The sequence below is a fragment of the Bombus pyrosoma genome, linkage group LG2, assembly GCF_014825855.1.
Source record: "Bombus pyrosoma isolate SC7728 linkage group LG2, ASM1482585v1, whole genome shotgun sequence".
NCBI lineage: Eukaryota > Metazoa > Arthropoda > Insecta > Hymenoptera > Apidae > Bombus > Bombus pyrosoma.
Genome location: NC_057771.1, coordinates 6,312,282 through 6,328,971, shown reverse-complemented (window position 1 = coordinate 6,328,971; position 16,690 = coordinate 6,312,282). Strand labels below are relative to the sequence as shown.

At 44.9% G+C, this 16,690-nt stretch overlaps 1 long non-coding RNA gene across 1 annotated transcript in view; it reads right to left on the bottom strand.

Moving 5' to 3' along the window:
- LOC122577691 overlaps positions 1-16,690 on the bottom strand; it is a 71,462-nt gene that overhangs the window by 36,673 nt on the left and 18,099 nt on the right. Inside the window, exon 3 of the long non-coding RNA XR_006320404.1 lies at positions 5,385-5,558. This is a non-coding gene — a long non-coding RNA (uncharacterized LOC122577691). The remainder of the gene's footprint in view (positions 1-5,384; positions 5,559-16,690) is intronic.

The following is a 16,690-nucleotide window of genomic DNA, read 5'->3' as shown; positions in this document are numbered from 1 at the left end:
GTTATTATGGCTCTCCTGAGACTCCATTCGGTGATCGAACATTTCAAGGATCGTCCTTGTCCTTGCCGTCTTTGGTTTATTCGACGAGACTGTTCGCCATTTAAGCCGAAAGAAAATTCGTCTTTCTCGTCCTACCTAAACGAACGGAGTGTACATTCTTGGATTTACCATGATCGTGGTATAAACTTCGCTCAAATCGAACGTTCCATTCTCACAAACACGCCTCTCTCCATATATTTGCATTTCGTGCCTCTTCTTCTCCCCGTCGCGGTACTCGCGTCCGTATCGTGTCGGATATCACAGCCGAAACAGCAGGTATAAGGGAAACCTGTTCGTCTTCCAAAATGATGATTCCATCGTTTGAAAGACTACAATAGGTAGGTCCGATTTCAATGGTGTACGTGATATCGAGACCGCAGTCGTATACGATCTCGGCAATTGGCTCTGTTACCTCTATGCGATCCCCTTTAAAGGGATACCTCTACAATGGATCCCAGTCGTTGGAACACTAACCGCGAATCGAAAGAGATTTATCAATCGATCGTTTTCCATGACCCTTTCGTAATCGAGAGCGCAAACACACGATCCCTTTCATGATCGTCGCTGATCTCTCGCTAGCCACCACGAATCGCGTTTGCCCTGCGATGCTCTCTTAAAACGTATTTAGATTTCACGTATTGCATTTGCATAGCAAACTATTTATCGATAAAGCAGATAACTCGTCCGATCGTGCCGGTTTATATTCAAAGTGAACGTTCAAAAGGATCAGCGAATAAGATAGAGCGAGACTGTACTTTTGATAAACTGAAAAGACGATTCATTCGTAGCCGAGTGAAATTGATGTGCCAACGAGTCAACAAGCGTTCAGGATATTTTTCTGCGACAAATAAATATATTAACTCGATACCGATACTCGATGTTTCGATCACCGATGCTTTGAAAGCTAGTAAAATAAATTCATCCATTGAACCGACACAGATACTTTGACTTTCGTTCTTCTCATTCACTGCGGATGAATCATCCGCCCTTGTTGAAGGTCACCACTTTTAAGAAAACTCTACATCTGATCTTTTTAGCCTTCTCATAGTTTTTTTTAGTAATACATTAATTTGAATGGAAAAGGGAAAGGTGGCTGGCAAATGTATTTGCGAAGGCATTGACGAAGTCAAGGTCCAGATATTTATGACAAGAGTCCGAAAATATTGAGAGATAATTATTTGTAAGGATGTAGAGTTTTAGGGAGGGTGTTGAAGATCACCACTTTTAAGAAAACTCTACATCTGATCTTTTTAGCCTTCTCGTATTTTTTTTAATAATACATTAATTTGAATGGAAAAGGGAAAGGTGGCTGGCAAATGTATTTGCGAAGGCATTGACGAAGTCAAGGTCCAGATATTTATGACAAGAGTCCGAAAATATTGAGAGATAATTATTTGTAAAGATGTAGAGTTTTAGGGAGGGTGTTGAAGATCGCCAGTTTTAAGAAAACTCTACATCTGGTCTTTTTAGCTTTCTAAAGCACCGAAGCCATCGACAGCGTATAGACAAAAGACTGGGACGAAGGCGGACCATAAACAGTCGACAGACGACGTTGGCTTCGGGGTTTTTCAGTTATAGAGTAACACTGCTAGCGTGCGGATCTGGACCAGCTGAAATTATTATTTCATTCTTGTACTTTTCATTTCCGTATTTAAAATATATTTTTCTACCTTATAATTTATCCACGCGTCTCTCTCTTTATACATCTAATAACCTCAACAGCCCTGAACATTCAAGATCCGAATGTGTAAATTAGCCTTTACCAGTTATTTCATTCTCACAAATTCTAATACCTTTGCACGCATACAATTTCTTCGATGAAAATTCCATGAATTTCTCTGCTGGTACTTCGCACAGAGAAAAAGTTTTTGTTTGCTTCGAAAAAACCAATCGGTTTTTCAGCCTCCCGAAGAGAGATCGTCGCTGATTCCGAACAACCGTACTTGCAGTTTCGAAAGATAAACGAGTGCTCGCATTCGGCCATCCGTATACCGGCTCAGCCATTTGCAAAGTTAATCGTTACGCGCGTAAACGGTCGTGCGCGAGCCCCGCGTGGCAGTGAAATGTGACGACACAAACCAGACCAGCGGTACTACGCGTCAGTAATATACGTACGCGCGCGTTTAACTCCGCCTCGTATTCTCTATGTATACATATTGTATTTTACTCTCACCTTCGTTTTTGATCCGACGAACAGCTTGCCGCTAAAGAAGACAATTTTTAGCGAAGAGTCGAAACGATGAATAACGCATATCGATAACGATTCCTTCGTATTTTCCTGAAATTGAAGAAATTTTTCTAACGATACAGAGATACGATACGATGAAAAATGACGGACAGAACGTAACAGGGTTAACGCGGAATACCAATGCGATGATCACAGAGCGAAAATCTTCTCCGAAAGTTCTTTCGTTTCTGTAACCTTGTTTCGGACTTAGCAAGTATAATACTTCGTGCGTGGTGAAATTCAACGTTGCCCAACGCTATCGCAAATCACGCTATGTATTCGCTTATCTCGGACATTGTTTCAGAAAGCTAGTTATCACTGTCAAAGTTCAAGCTCGTCATTCTTGTCTGGAAGTAGTTAGTAGTCTATGTAGACGGAACTTAGTTTAATGCAAGCTACAGAGAGGCGACAGGCTCTTCGATCGAGTACCCGTCCACTTTGACATTGATGTATCTACTACAGGCTATCAAGATGAAATTCGATTCTGTCCCTCTCTCTCTCGCTCTCTCGCTCTCTCTCTCTCTCTGTGTGTCTTTTTTCTGGCAATTACTAGCGAATTAAAATGAGAAAAACAAACAGAGCGGTAAAATTCCGGGCGTGCAAACGTCGAGAGTAATAAACGTACGCGCGAAATAAATTTAATCTGCACATAAAAACGGTGGTCGCGCTGACGCGGCAACTGGACTGGACTTTACCTGGTCCGACCGGCAGCGTACGGACATCTGTAAAGCGCACCACCATATGGCACATTCATATCGTTCGTATCGACACCGATCGAGCAATTTTTGCACGGAACTTAATTTCGACCAGCGGTCGCCGAAACGCCAGCTAAACACGAGCCGTTGAGTCATTGGACCAAGAAAAGCTACGGCATCTTGTTGTCCGACTGCCGCGTATTTCGAAACGAAAACTCAACGAACAAGACGAGGGACAAAGTCGGGGAAAAGAAGGAGACAAAGCAAGAACGAAGAACGCACAAAGATAGAATAGAGACGAGTCTCATCCATCACACGCGAAACACGAGGAATCGCATGGATAGCATTTTGCGGTGTCGGCCGTTGCTCCAGCAACCCTTTTTCGGCGTTTTGCTCCCAGATGCAGGGTTGAAAGCGGATTATGGTGATAAAGAGAAACGGAGAATCGCAGGAAACGAGAAAGGGAGGAAGAGAAAAGGCAGAGAAGGGGGGATAGGTAGATAGGTGTAGGCGGTATAACCAAGGAACGATGGAGAAAGGGTAGAATGGAAGCAAACCAGCCAAGCTCCCAGCTTTCGATGCATCCCATTATGGAAATGCGACCTCTCGCGGCTCTTGAAAATTATGTTGATGTTATGCGGGACACCCCTTCTTCGTACATTCCTCTCGACCATCGCTTCCGCGACCTCCTCGACTTTTTCTCTTCTTCTCCCTTTCTACCAGCGGCCCTCATCGAGGTTCAAGTTGAAAACAGTTTTCGGCTTATCTTGAATTCATAAAATACAATTATCTTTTTCTTCGCTTCTTTCGGCCGCTCGAACGTCGGAACGAGCGGCCGAAACCTTCGGAGGCGCCGTGTTCGAGATTTTGGTTGCTCCGCGATGGACGCAGTCGTCGTTCTCGGCTCGACGGCCTCCTTTTGTCGTTACCCGAGAGATCCTCTTAAACCGAATTATGACCGCAGACGCGTACTAGAACGCGTCGAGGTCGACGAATGAAATACGAAGCTGGAAACGGAGACGGTCAGATGGAGCAGCCGAGAGGAGGAAACGATGGAATCGAGGTTGCAGGGTAGTTTCACCTCGAGAATTCCGTGTCAAGATACTAGCAAGGAGTCGGAAGGAGCGATGGAGGCTGTGCATTACTCTTACGAAAGGAGCGACGATGTTATTCGTCTTCGGGACAGTTTCAGAGTGGCTTTGTCAAGAAAAGTCTCGATGGAAATTAATAACAACAGGACGCCGTGTTGATTTTTCATTCTTTCAAACATTAGACACAACCATTCGGAACGTATTCTACGCCTAAGCTATTATTCGCACGTGATTCGAATCGGTACGAACGAAAGATCATAGAAAGATCATAGCGAAGAGAATCGATCAACTTGCCCTACATAAACTCCACTTGTACGAACTTGAGTTTGCTCTCGACTGGTTTGTACGTACGCATAAACGACTTTTGGCCCAAGACGCGTGCATTGCCGGAAGTTTTCAGTCAGGAAAAGTCACCCGCTGGTACCGCATAGTTGTCGCGCTGTTCGCGATACTTTACAACGTTGATGCAGCAACCACGGCATTGCAGTGCGACCTGATCAATCGGCGCGGTTTGGATTATTCGACCGCAACCACCGCCTCGATGAGTCATTGATAATATATGGTTCCATTTGCAAAAGGGTGGTTGCAGCGGTTCATTAACGCTTCTCCGTATGCGCAGGCCGTATAATCGATAAGATATATTGTTCCGAGAACCGAGAGCAACCGACAACCTACTCTCCTAACCTCTGGAGCCGAGCACATTAAACACCCGGCAGCGAACGAACCAACAGCGAGAAGAAAAGTATCCAGCCGGTAGTAAAGTTCCCATTGAACATTACGCGGAAACTTTCCGCGTTTATCTTTGCCGTGCTCCGGTGGTTTCGAAAGCGAACGCGACGCCAGAGAGTTTTACCGTTAACGGCGCGCGATTTTATTGCGACACTAAAATTTTCGTAATTGTCCGGCTTTTCCTTACCGTTCGCTCGTTTTTTACGCGTCTAATAAACTCTCTGCGAAAACGAGCTTGGAATACGCAGCCTCTCGGACCAACTTTCTCCATATCGATACTCCACTTGTAGCTCTTCGTTCGTTCGCGGTTCAACCACAAACGAACGAAAACAGCCACATTTGTATCAGCTTCTATAGAAATTCAGGAGAATCGACATTGTCTGTTTGTACTTTTCAAGCCGCCCGTTTTAACTCTCATATTGTCACCGTCGATTATCGTCAGATGGTGCAAAGTGTCGGACGATCGAATTCGAATGCACGACGTTTCCCCGTAACAAATTCACTGAAATTATTCCTATCGAAAATACCGTTTCGTCGATGAATTATCGATACCGAAATTTACAATTGGCAGAAAAAAGCGCGTTAAATTAAAAATCGACTCACCGGTGTCGGCGTACACGTGATTCCACCTTTGCCACTGCTCTTCCTCTCTTCTTTTTTCTTTTTTTTTTTTTTTCCACCAGCGGCAAATCATTGGAGGAGTTTATGCGCGGACAGCGAAAGCTGTACGCGTTCAATAACGTAGTTCCACGGAAAATATTCATGGGCCGCGCTCATCTGAAAGTCAAAAAATGGACGCTGAGTGAAAAGGCCGTTCACGCGCTGCTAAAAGCGTTATACACTCGACCGAAAGAACACGGGAGAAAATTTATTAAAAGTATAATAAGGTCGTGACAGGGCACGGCCAATATACCAGTTTTACGTTTATTTGCGTGATCTTGAACATTTTTAAAGAGAAACATCGAGAACGTGCCGGGGAATTTATCCGACGACGCACACTGAGCTGCTAGGTTTCCGGGGCGCGTGAGTCTGACCATCGCTTTCCAAGATTTCCCGCGGAAACGTTTCCTCGCGTGTGCTTTTCGACCAACGAGGATATACGCGTGCTCCACACATACAGCCGTGTAAAGCGTTTCTCGCGAGGAAAAACTGGGATCAACTCGAACTTGTCGAGCAGTGCCGAGAGAAAAAAGCAACAAATAAATAACAGAAATGCATCGAATGCGTAAACACGACGATAAGTCTTACGCAGCGCTACGTTGCATTGTGCAGGACCAGCTACAGCTACGATCAGGGCGATGATTGTTTTCTGCAATGTCGTATATCTTAGAACGTAAGCTTAAATCTTGGAGCCTAACGGGTTGTTTCCATTTTCAGCTGTGTCATATTAAAATTCTGCTGTTTAATCCTCTCTTACCTAGAATCGGACGAAGAAATACAAAGACTGCATAGGGAAACAATAAAACTTCAGTTCTCTGGGATGTTTCGAAACAACAGATGAGACATTTTAACTAAGAAAAACGATGTAACGTTGTAAACGATGTAAGAAGATTACGGAGAACAAATCGACGCTCTCACGACTACAGACATAACGTTCGTCATTTCCATGCTCGCGCGAATCCAACCTAACTGGACGCTAACGACGAAATTGTATAGCAACGAAAGAGATTTCCTTCAAGTGGTGTTTTGATCGATTTCGTCCTTGCTGTTGGAAGCTGAAGGATGCACGCTTCTGTTTCCTACGTCGCGTCGTAAAGTCAAACAAAGCAACGTTTGACCGTTACCGAGCTCAACGCGAAATATCCATTATTATCCATTATATCCACGCTTGTTCGCGAGACTTTCGCGAGTAATAAAGCACCTTTACGCGGTTATATAGGAGCTGGGAAACCGGAGCAGCTCCGTGTTCTCAAAGATTCCTCGGGGGAAAGTTTTCCTGTTTACACGAAAATGGAGTAAAATTATGCATACATGCAACGAACACTAGCTTAGCCACGTTTGCGACGATAGTCGCGTAGATCCCGGCTATGACGTGTTTTGTCAGCGAGAACAGGTGAAAAGACGGCGAGACATGGTTACAATGTGAGATACAGAGAAGCAAAGCAACGCCACGCTACCGTCTATGGAACGATGGTGAGAAATGAGCAAAAGAATCGTATAATTTTTCCCCCGGCGATGTTAAAATGAAATAGGAAGCGGAGGAAAGTGGAATCACCGTCGTGTCGCTTGACGACAGACAAACAACCAGGTGGAACAACAAGAACAACGAAAGAAAAATAAACCGCCGGATGAAGCAAATAAAAGGAGATGGAAGGTCGGATAAAGATAAAATTTAAGGATACCGAGTTACTTTGTAACGCGTACTTTGTACTGGCTGAAAGTTTCGTATCTACAAATAATTATTACTGTAGAGAGTATTTCAAAAGATTGAGATCAAATTTCACGAGCGTGTGGTATTTATCAAAAGAAACGAAACAATTTTGACAAACGTGAGTCGAAAATATCGCCAGTTTCGAAGTTACAAGTTGTGTAGAATCGTGCGACGCTGAGCAAGCGAATTGGACGCTGTTCCTATCCCCGTGTCGACTTAAATGCCATTTTCTGAACAGCACACATTACGTCTAATACATATCGACTTTCGAAAGACGATCTTCATTAAAGTCAAGTTTGATGAGCTTTATTTCTATCGAGGAAGGTAGTCGAAAGCAGCAATAGGAATAACTTTTACCAGTTTTGTAATTAAATTACGCGATTAAATTGGTCGAGCTCTGTGTCCTGACTCGACGAAAAGAAATGGACTTTTTACCAAATATATTGCGCAGCACATGGCAACGTCCCTGAAGGCACCGCCCGTTCTTCGCTCGATTTCTGAATTCAAACGTTTTCTCGCATTTCACAAAATGTATTTAATTTCCTTTCAGAAATGAGAGAAGTCGATACGGCTGAATTTCTACGTTACGTTAGGTTCGACTATCGTTCCTGAACATCGCAGGATCGCGTCGTCTAAAAATCTCTAGGTCCTTCGAAAAACCACCCGATTTCAGGGAATTCGAAGCATGAAAAAAGAACGAGTATTGTAGTCGACGGATATTAGATAGTTTATCGAAACTATATTCTGCGATTCCATCGAAACTTTCCGATTGTTGGTTGCAACTCTGATTGTTTGATCGTAACTTTGTGCTCCGGTATATCGTTAGAATTCTGCCCGATGGCTTGAAACTCTCTCTCTCTCTCTCTCTCTCTCTCTCTCTCTCTGACTGACTGTATATTTGTAAACTATCGATGTCTTATTAAAACTTTGTCCGTTTCGTTGTGTCCAAGATTTCGCTAACTCTTGTCCCTCCTAGCGTATTTTCTAGCGTCAACTTTCCATTAGGAACTTTATTTTCCATGCTTCTCGATACGACCGAATTGGCAAACAAGATGGACGTTCTGTCGTGTAGTATTTGCTATAGGTGTGGTATAGTCGAACAATAGGCTGACTGGCGACACGTGCAAGATAGTATCGGTGATAAATCTTAAAGCAATTAACACCGGCGGAGCGACACGCAGCTCGCTTTGGCCCATGAGTGTGTCAGTACCATTGGGTCGTGCGCCTTTCCACAGCTGCATATAATTAAAACGCGCTTAACTCAGCTTACATTTGCATATGTGGTCAGCGGAACCCTCCCGGCGGAGCAATCCTACCTGGTGCGACTCGACGCGTCGTCTGTGTCGCGCGCACTGCCCCGAAAGAGAGCAGAAAAATGGCCAAGGGAATTACACGTAGGTCGCGACACATTGCGCGCTCTGCGTAAATAATTACGTTGCGGGAGGTCACAGCGTATGGACGCAGAACCCGGCAGACCGTCCGAATCTTGCGCAACCATCGCAACTGGAGATGAACAGCGTGCTTTAACCGAACAGAATAATTAAACGCTGACAGCAACCCGTTCGTGTCTACGACGTCGCATCCACCTACAGAGTGGCGACAATGTCTGCGCGATTTTACTGCTTTCAACGAAACAATAACGTTTCGACAGAGAAATCTCCGTGTGTGCAGCACGTTACGCGGCGCGTTCACTGATTTACCAGATAGTTTACATGCACGACGAAATCGTAACCGACCATAACCGAGAAATATACGCTCAGAATATCTATAAAAGTCGTGCATCGCGTCGATTCGACTCGACACGGCTCGGTTTACCTTTGGCTGGGTGGCTCGTACGATCGCAACGGACTATATCGACACTGTGGATGAGAAACGCGAAAGCACGCCGTATGTAAAAACAGACATTCCACCGTAAAACGTAGCAACGACTTTGCTTTTACGATGGCGCCACGGATGAACCTTCCGCGGTTTAAACGTTCGTTGTTCCTCTTTAATCGGTGAGTCATCGTTTCGCGCTGTTTGTTTCACGCTTGTCTTGCGTTTAAATACGACCAGATAGTTTCGGATTTTCGGTTCCATACGTTTTATTCGCGAGATTCTTGCGGTACGAGGAGAAACGAGGAGCACGTGCGACTCGATTTAACTCTTTCGAGAACTAATGGCATAATATATCAAAGATAACTTTTAGAAAGACTACTAAATTGTTATAATTTTTCTGACGCCGGAATCTATTCAGATATAGGGTTCTATAATAAATGAAACTACATATCTCATCTTTAAAATTATGCTTAATCTATTTTCTTCTTTGAGTGAATTATAGATCGTAGTACATTATACTGGCGTAACCATTGTTAGAAGAAAATCAGTCTCAGAATTATCTTTGGCTTTTTTACGTCGAACGAATAAAACGACGTGAATTATGAAAACCATTCAAAATGAAAAACTGCAAAGAACGTCCAACAAACTCGTACAGTAACAAAGATGATTACATACAAATCAGGCTGTATCCTCTCGAAACGTTGAAACGTATGAAAAATTACAAATTTCTGGATCTAATTATCCAGTAGATTATCCGTCATCCTACGAGTTGCCGAAGGATCAGACATCTGAATGAAAATATCCGCTAGATTTGACGCAATTCGGTTCGACTAGTCAGCGCACCTTGCAAACTTCTGAGAGATCGGCCGCTCGTGTAGGAATTCTTGGCACGCTGGGAAATATTCTTGGAGAAGGTTATAGACGAGAAACGAAAACATCGACATCGACGAGCGTAAAGATGCAGCTGCTTTGGAAATTGCAATAGGAAATTTTCCGACAGACAAAAGTTCTCAAAGTCGCAAGTTCCGATATCCGATTAAACGATCCATTAAACAACGCGTATTATACTAACCCGGCTAGCCGGCAACTCTCTCGTAAAGTTACCGATGGTTTAAGAACGACTTCTTCAACTAATTGCCAGTTTAACGTTAAATCGTGCCATCGCGTAAGTGTTCGTAATTCTTTCCAGTGGTCGCACGTGCTCCAATCGAGAACCGACTCCGATGCTCAAAGCGAAGAACACGAAAGCCGTCCCCACGTGAAAATAAATCGCAATTACGAGGGAATAAATTCACGTGGCGGCGTTCATCGCGTTAATCGTAGCCACGCGAACTTAATCGCCCGTTAAAATTTACATTTTTACGAGCGTTTTCGCTTGTCACGGAACGGCGGATTAAAAATAAAACAACCAGCCGAAACGGCCAGTCGGATAGTTGGTCGTTCGCTCGTTTGCTTTATCAACCGGTTAACGTGCGTTTCCACGCCTATACGTGACGATCGTAGCTTCTAACAACGTACCGGTTATCGTTAGAAGATCGACCAGTATCAAGAGTTAAACACGAACATTGGATATTTCATGAGACGTAATGTTACTTTGGCCAGAATGCGAAAGCCCAGCGAGACAGGGCGCTTCGTCCCAAAAGCATTTTGTTGTTCGAAGAGATTGCTATGGCGAGATGGTATGACGTAATTACCGGTTGGGCTTTTAGAACGGCAAATTTGCTTCGATGTTTCCTGGAGAGGTTGCCTGGCCTTACCACTTAACTTCTCCCACGGTTAAACAGAGAGCAATCGTCTGAAAGTATCTTCGCAAAGCGTATCCTGTAAAACTTGTAGCTCCTCCACTTTTCCTCTTTCAGTCCCAAGGAAAATTCCCATTCAACGAGATTGAAATAATTAATTACACCCTCGCGGCAGCGGAACGTCGGGCCGGAACGATAAAATATGTGCGTCCGACTCGTCAAGCTCGACGGACTATCCAACGAAAATGAATTGCCCGGTTGCGCTACGAGGTAAGACAGTCTCGCTTCGGTACAGTTGCTAAACCTTTGGGTATCGCCATGGGAGCATTTTAGCAAAAATGGAGGAACGAATGGAGGAGTACGCGAGGATAACCGGAGAGCAACGAACACCCTTCTCCTAACTAAGCGCGCTATTTTGAGCAATCCAGTTAGTTAGCAGGAGTAGCACGTCGAGGGATTTATCTTCGAGCATGGACTGTGGATGGCTTAAGACGGCGGAGGATTCCGCCTCCTTCCGCCTCCGCTTTCGCGGACTTCCTTCACTCACCGGATGAACTTCAATCACACGTAGCCTGCTCGGACCGGGCTGAACCGAGCCGAACCGAGCGGAGATTGTCCGGTAAAGCAGCGTCAGAGGAATGCTCGCGCTTACCAAACTTCCCATGCCATTGCTCTTGTTAGCTCTCCCTATAAGCAGTGGCTGGATAATCGTGTCTACATAGCCGCACCTCCTTCCGTTTCTCCGTGTCTCGTCCTCCTACGCCTCGCGGCCTCTTCTGCTCAGATATAATCCTGTACATATGTATTTGCTTCGTGTATCTATGAGGTTTGCCGGAGTCATCCCAAGATCACGTAGGATTTCACCTCGTAGATTCGTTATTCCAGCCAATGTAAAGGAAGATTTCGGGGCGACGATTATCGCGGAACAATCGCGTCCCCTGTCGAATACACGTATACCGTCTGCAACTATCCCGAGATAGTCGAAAGTGTCGCTACCTTTACGTCTTCGTACGGTCCCAAAGAAAAGCAAACGAACAAGTCGAGGGATATCGAGTGCGGTCCTCGTCCCTTTAAGCGATCTCTAAAGGCACGTTAGCTGGAGCATCTCCAATGTTTCGGTACTCTCGATACGAAAAAATTCACAGGGGGGCTGTATCGAAGAGATTTCCACGAGAGGCCTTCAAAGCGACCTCGACAAAGCAAACGGCACTTGGATTCGCGGTGATTTCATGATCCGCTACTCACAAAGGCTATCCTTGATGCGTTTCAAACAAAGACAAGCATTGGCCTGATTTCGAGAGAAGAGAGGATCGAATTTATACGTACGTATGCATAGAACGCAGAGGGAAACGTTTCTCTTTGGATATCGGTGCTCGCTTCGTCCGTCGCCGATAAGAACTAGTGGACGCTATCTGTTCGTGAAAATAAGGGCGTGATTCGCGTCCCATCCTCTCGTAATCGGTACCTTTACCGCGAGCGCGCGAAGGGAAGAGGTTTCGCCGACCGCGAATGGTGCGATGTTTCTCTGGAAATAAATCTGTCTCTTCCCGTGGGACTAAACCGGATTTATATCCATGGTCGTAACTTTAGTTGCACCGGTGCGTTCATATAGGTCACGCCCGTACGTCTCCATAGTTTGGACGTCGCTTAAATCGCCGCGTCGATACTTGCGACACAAGCGCCGGTTTCGATGGCTCCGGCCGCGATGATCATCCAAGCGACGCCTGCTCTTTTAATCCGATCGGTAAACATTCGCGGATCAACGACTCTTTCGACTCGACTTGGCCACCTGATCGACGGTCTGGCTATGTAGTCGATATTTTCCCTGGAAAAGGAAAACAACCCCTTTCGTTCGTTGGGCCGTAGAACAAATACCTAAACGCGTTGCGTGGCTGGCAGTCTGTTTCAACAGGATCATAGGGCAAAAACCATGGCTGCCGAAACTTGGAGTTTCTGGCCGATTGCCCGGTTGCGGATCCACGACCGTAACGACGCACAAATGATTTGCGAACACGGCAAAAGGATAGGGCGATCGAGCGAGCGGAAAACCGAGTAAAGCACGAGCGAAACGACGGAACGAGAGAGCAAAGGGGAATGGGAAACGTGCACGAGAAACACACTTTCAGGAAGAAACATTCGTCTTAGGAGGTAAGGATTATGTTCGCGAGTGATCTCATGCAAGAACGCTATAAATTCCGTGGCTCGGTGGCGAAAGGGGTTGCCAGCAAATGGCCCTATGAAATGCCCGCAATTTGGGTAATGTGCCGTTGTAACGAGCCCGTGGCTAGCCTCGATTCACCGCGAATAAATAAAGTTCAGAGATGCGGCTGTCCGGCACGCGTTCTTCTACCTTCTTCTCCACCCCTCGAGCAACCCATCTCGACTGTAGCTCGATAAATCAATGAAATTGCCGCGTTTCTCGAATTTATACTTGAGATAATATTCTCGTTTCGGGGATGAGTTACAGTTGCGGCACGTTCGCGATAAGAACCTTTTTTCGCAGACTTACAACGATCCTACCGTTTAACGACCCTCTCCATATTCACCGCTATGAATGCAAGAACTGTTTCGTTAGATCACGTTACGCGATATCAGTCGAAGATGATTTGAAATACGACGGAGGATAGCAGACACTTCCTAGCGAAAATATACGAACGAGCTACTACTAGCTGCGGCAACGTAAACGTATCGATTAACTCGGACCGGTAGTTCGTTAGTATCTATTAGCTTTTACTCGGTATCGTTAGCTCATGGTGGAACATTAAATCCGAAGATCATGTTTTAATGCATCACCGTTTACCGTTCGGCGTTATTTCGTTTCGCCGTGAAATCCACGGCCCGGCGAGATCGTAGCCCGTTAACCGGTGCAAAAATCAAAGCAACGAATCAGTGACCTGGATTTACGAATGTGTTAGTTTCAACGAAAAATCGAAAACGCATTGAAATAAAATTTAATCTCCGTCGAGCGAACAATTTGTCGTTCCATCTGCCGCGGATAAACTCGAATATAACTCGTCCAGAGATCCATGTAATTTCTCTCGGATACGTCGATAAGTGGCTTAAGTTGTAATGATTAATGCCTCTGTGTGATTAATGTCCTCGGCCGAAAGTACCTCAGCAAACACGTTCCTTTGAAGAGCTTAAATTATCCTACGAGAATTTCACGCAAACTACGTTTCCGTCGCATTTGTCGAAAATACTTACAGCGAAACGTAACTTTGTTTATTCGAGATTTATCATCCAAAGCGAATACATTCGAAATGCCCGCCTACCGTGGCCATAAGTAGTCGCTACTATTTTATGTATCGAGAAAACGCCACGAATATCAAGATAAACTAGCGCACCGTCTGCGCATTATTTCAAGAATATCGGCTTGACGTCTTACTTCTTCAAAGTAATGTCTCCCTTCCGGAAATCCTACACACACGCGCATATCACTGTACGTACCTGTGTAAACGTATTTTCACCGGCAGACGAGAGTCATATAAAAGTAACTTGCGCGTGAAACATTAAAAGCTCTACGGGATACGCGTGCAACTAACGCGAATGAGTTTCAAGCATGGCTTGTCAAATGTTACGTTCGTTCGCTGCACGTATCTCCATACGGGACACGTTTAGTAACGCGAATTGAAATAAAGTCATTGGATAGTTGGACGATAAGGTAATCCAAATCGATGGTCGTTGTTGGTCAGGCGGAAACTCGTTAAAGCAAACACGATTGGATCGCGCAACGTGTCCTACGATTGTGCGCTGTCGGTGCGTCAAAGCGAAGCGTCATATAACGTTAATGTCGTATCAAAAGCCTTATTGATCTTAATTAAGTGTCTCTACTTAATGGTCGAATATCGATCAGTCTAGGTCTGGTACGCCCCTTCGTGGTGGGTCAACGATCCCTTCTTGCGAATTGCGAATGATCGATGGCGAACGTCATCGGGGACCGACCACCGAGTGATTTATTGGTTTCGATCGGCCACCATAATACGATGTCCCTCGTCCTTTAGGGCACACACTGTCTTCGGGTTCATCCATTTCGAGCCAACTCCCTATCGACGCGACCGTTATATTTATGAATTCTCTATGATGGCTCGCACCTTTCGCAACGTTCACGAGAATATCCTTTGATCGACGATGCAAATTTTTCCTCGACGAAAAGGAAACTAATCCACCGGTGCTGTTTAGACGCTGCATCAAAATCGTTACTCAGCGTATTCTCGCGGTTATTGGAACGACAGTTCGAGATATCGAAGAGAAACGTTTTAAAGGGTACAAGAGAAAATTCGTTTCCCGCCGAACTTTCCTCGTTTTCCCAGCCAACTACGCCGCCGCACTACCTTTTCTTCCAATATCCACCGTCTGCATATGCAGCTCGAACTGAGACACTGCGATCCAATTTGCATATCCCAGCGTCTATACGCGTGATACGCGCACCCGAGAATCTAATCAAAATGTGATAAACGAACGAAAAGTGGATTTTTCCTGCGAAGAGTCGTGAAACATTTGCCGCTGTACCTTCTTACCTTAGCTTCTCAATGAGACATAAAAATTTTACGAAGCAACGTTAATCGAACCCAGAGTAAATATCGATCCGCTTCCTTCTCGTGCTGCTTTAAATCACGGCGGTTCGAGTGCTCGTGAAAATTAAATGAAGAGAAGAAAATGTACGAGGAGAATCGGGCAGAATTGGATACCGAACTCCGGGGTTTGCGAGAGATCGAACAACCAACGAGATACAGTCACTCAAAGTATCGTAATCGTAAGTCGCAGATATCGTTATCAGAGTTCATCTTCTTATCTATCTCGGCTGGGAAAGACAAAGGGACGCGAAAGTAAAAAAAAAAAAGACCCGATCCAGTTACGATCTCGAATTTCCTTTCTGCCACCACCGTTACGATATCGCGCCATATGTTACGATCAGTACCATTTTTATCCTTCACCGATATCGATTATTGCTTATACCGTTACCTTCCTAATTCCTCTCCCATTTTCCTCTTTTTTTTTTTTTTTTTTTTTTTCTTTCGATCGATTTACCTTCTCGTCGCTTTCGTTCGTATTTTATGAATCGAATAAAGGAACAACAATTGCCACGCGATACGATCGGATCGTTTCACTTTTCAAAAAAATTCCACGTTTACGTATCATCGATAATTTGTTTTCCTTTTTGGATGAAATAACAGCCAACGGTTAATTAATCGACGCGTTACATCGAACGAGAGCATACAACGATGACCTAACGGCCTCGGAGTTGGTCTATTTGCACTTTATTAATGCCGATAGATTTGACGCTAATTTCACCGATACCAGCCTCGTTTCTATCTGCAATTCAAATAGGCTACTATACGGCGCGCATCCACCGCGAGCCTGATCCTAACCCCCGCGACAATACGCGCATTATGTATTTTATATCAGCGGCGGTAATTTATAACGTAATTAATATCGTGTCACCATCCGATATTCGGAAAATAATTATCGCAATGAAGTTCAAAGGCTGACGAGCGCTGCGCTGTGTTCGACATTTGGCGATAGTAATGAGGTAAGCCCGGTGATGATTCATGCGCGGTATCAACGATGAAACTCAGCATTGGTTTGACGAGAATTGGTCGCGTGTAAATCAACTGAGACGAATTTCTAACGAGTGGAGAGAAAGGGAAAGAGATATTAGCGAACACCGGGTAAAACTGGTACTACGATGGTCGAGAAAATTGCGGCGTGCAGCCCGCGAATCGGAGCCTGGGCAATAAATTACCCTGAAACCAAGAAGATCGCGAACCGCTTGAATTTATTCCCGGATTATCGTCAAGTTCCTTTCGAACATCGTTTTCCTAGCCGGTCCATTGTTTCAGTCCGCTTCCTCGAGTCCGGTTCTTAGATAAAGGCGTGCTATTATTAAAATTTGTCGGCAAATGGCAAGAGAGAAAAGGACGTGGAATTTAAGGATCGAAGAGAATCGAACGGGCCGCAGCATGCACATTCAATTTCCC